Below are 3,708 nucleotides of genomic sequence, written 5' to 3'. Positions count from 1 at the left end.
CGATTAGCATAACGGAACTAAACTTCCAATTGTAAATAACTGTAAATCTGTGTAAATATATGTATATATCCCCCTACCTCCCCACTTCCTACCCCAAATTATTTCAATCAGGTTTTTATTTTTAATTTTCCTGAATAATTCCTAATGAGAACATATAAATAAATAAACGATATTAAATAAAAATCCCCCTTATCCCCAATTATTTTAAGATATTCAATCATTTTTTATTATCATAATTAAATGTATATACTTGTACTAAGTAGAAGCTTTATAGCCCCCCAATGTATTATAAATAAGTTCATATACCAACTTATAATGTATTTCTTAACACCAAATATACATGTTTGAATTGAATTGAATTGAATTGAACACTGAAGCCAAGCAGCGTCGGGCGCGGTTAGTACTTGGATGGGTGACCGCTTGGGAACACCGCGTGCTGTAAGCTTTTTTTTTACGTTCTGCATCGGTCTGCCGAGATAACGTGGTGCATCGGTATGATCGAGTTTACGTTCTGCATCGGTAAGATCGAGATTACGTGATGCATCGGTAAGATTGAGATTACGTGGTGCATCGGTAAGATCGAGATTACGTGGTGCATCGGTAAGATCCAATTCACGTTCTGCATCGGTAAGATCCAGTTCACGTGGTGCATCGGTAAGATCGAGATTACGTGGTGCATCGGTAAGATCGAGTTTACGTGGTGCATCGGTAAGATCCAATTCACGTTCTGCATCGGTAAGATCCAGTTCACGTGGTGCATCGGTAAGATTGAGATTACGTGGTGCATCGGTAAGATCGAGTTTACGTGGTGCATCGGTAAGATCCAATTCACGTTCTGCATCGGTAAGATCCAGTTCACGTGGTGCATCGGTAAGATTGAGATTACGTGGTGCATCGGTAAGATCGAGTTTACGTGGTGCATCGGTAAGATCCAATTCACGTTCTGCATCGGTAAGATCCAGTTCACGTGGTGCATCGGTAAGATCGAGATTACGTGGTGCATCGGTAAGATCGAGTTTACGTGGTGCATCGGTAAGATCCAATTCACGTTCTGCATCGGTAAGATCCAGTTCACGTGGTGCATCGGTAAGATTGAGATTACGTGGTGCATCGGTAAGATCCAGTTCACGTGGTGCATCGGTAAGATGGAGATTACGTGGTGCATCGGTAAGATCGAGATTACGTGGTGCATCGGTAAGATCTACTTTACGTTCTGCATCGGTCTGCCCTTGTTTACGTGGTGCATCGGTAAGATCGAGATTACGTGAAGCATCGGTATGATCGAGTTTACGTTCTGCATCGGTCTGCCCGATATTACGTGGTGCATCGGTCTGCCCTAGTTTACGTGGTGCATCGGTTTGGACTTAGAGATATATTTTCGACGTGAAAATGTTCCGATACAACTTTTGAACCAGGATAGTTAGAGAGATGATTTTTTCTGGGATGTACGTGGATCGGGGAATGGATTGTGGGAAATAACTTGCCATGACCGAGGTGTCCTCGAATTTTTTTTTTTTTCGAAAAAAATTTTCTGATTGTGGAATTTTCTCAAATTTGATTTGGTTGCCTCCTAATGTGTTCTAAAAGAGTAAATCAGTAATCGGAATCGAAAAATATTTTTCGGATTTTTTTTTTTTTCGAAAAAAATTTTCTGATCGTGGAATTTCCTCAAATTCGATTTGGTTGCCTTCTAATGTGTTTTTAAAGCGTAAATCAGTAATCAGAATCAATATTCATTGTCGACTTTAATTTTTATAAGGAAAAATGTTCACGTCCTTAAACGCCTCCCCATCATCAGCCCGAGTCCAAGTCGATGTCAGTCCCGAGCGGACGGTGTCAGATACTACCTATCGCCGAGGTCTGGACTTGGCGAGATATTACGACGTGAAATGTTCCGATACAACTTTTGAACCAGGATAGTTAGAGAGATGATTTCTTCTATGTTGTACGTTGATTGTGGAATGAAATACGGAAAATAACTCGCCATGACCGAGGTGATTACGATTTTTTTTTTTTTTCGAAAAAAATTTTCTGATCGTGGAATTTTCTCAAATTTGATTTGGTTGCCTCCTAATATGTTCTAGTAGCGATAATCAACAATCAGAATCAAAATCCATGGTCGGGTTTGATTTTTATAAGGAAAAATGTTCACGTCCTTTTTTACAACCCCGACTCATTGACGATGTTAGAACCGAGCCGGCGGTGTCAGATACGACCGATCGCCCCGGTCCCGATCGTCATTTACGTTGTGCATCGGTCTGCCCGAGATTACGTGGTGCATCGGTCTGGACTTAGAGATATATTTTCGACGTGAAAATGTTCCGATACAACTTTTGAACTAGGATAGTTAGAGAGATGATTTTTTCTGGGATGTACGTTGATTGGGGAATGGATTGTGGGAAATAACTTGCCATGACCGAGGTGTTCTCGAATTTTTTTTTTTTTTTCGAAAAAAATTTTCTGATTGTGGAATTTTCTCAAATTTGATTTGGTTGCCTCCTAATGTGTTCTAATAGCGATAATCAACAATCAGAATCAAAATCCATGGTCGGGTTTGATTTTTATAAGGAATAATGTTCACGTCCTTTTTCGCCTATGTTCTTTTTCGACGTGAAAAGTTCCGATACAACTTTTGAACCAGGATAGTTAGAGAGATGATTTTTTCTGGGATGTATGTTGATTGACGTACGAAACTTGGAAAAAAAATAGAAAAGACCGAGGTACTCTAGAAAAAAAATTTATTGAAAATATTTTTTTGATTTCGGAATTAATTCGAAATTCATTCAGATGTCTTCTATCAATATCGCGAAAGAAAAATCAATAATCAGAATCGATATTCATCTAAGATTATTTCCTTTTGGATTGTGTTAACATTCGGTACGATCTTGTCTACGTGATGCATCGGTTTGTTTCTCGGCTCTTGTGAGCAAGTTGGACACTCGAGACGGCCTCCATCGATCGGATTAGGCGGGCTTTAATGTTAACGTGCTGTATCGGTGTGATCTTGTTTACGTCATGCATCGGTATAGCTTTAAATCGCGCCGTAAAGTCGTTCACGTCATGCATCGGTATCTTAAATCGCGCCGAAAAGTCGTTCACGTCATGCATCGGTATCTTAAATCGCGCCGTAAAGTCGTTCACGTCATGCATCGGTATCTTAAATCGAGCCGAAAAGTCGTTCACGTCATGCATCGGTGGCACAAAAAAAAGACGCCGATGCATGACGTGAGCCGACTTTTCGGCGCGATTTAAGATACCGATGCATGACGTGAACGACTTTACGGCGCGATTTAAGATACCGATGCATGACGTGAACCGACTTTTCGGCATGAAGTCAGCTAAAATTATCGTGTGCATCTTGGGTCGGTCCACGTACCGTAGATCAGAGAGGGACGACGTACATACATCGGATACATTTGTATCCAACAAGTTACGATCGTCGTCTGATCCAGCGGTAATCGGACCTACTCTCGTGAATTTATTTTGCCCCTTGAATAATTTTGTACCGATGCACGACGTGAAGTCGACTTTTCGGCATGGTTTAAGCTAAAATTATCGTGTGCATCTTGGGTAGGCCCACTTACTACAGATCAGAGAGGGACGACGTACATACATCGGATACATTCGTATCCAACAAGTTACAATCGTCGTCTGATCCAGCGGTAATCGGACCTACTCTCGTGAATTTATTTTGCCCCTTGAATAACT

This window comes from Harmonia axyridis, chromosome X, assembly GCF_914767665.1.
Source record: "Harmonia axyridis chromosome X, icHarAxyr1.1, whole genome shotgun sequence".
NCBI classification, from domain to species: domain Eukaryota; kingdom Metazoa; phylum Arthropoda; class Insecta; order Coleoptera; family Coccinellidae; genus Harmonia; species Harmonia axyridis.
Note: the sequence above shows the minus strand (reverse complement) of the source record.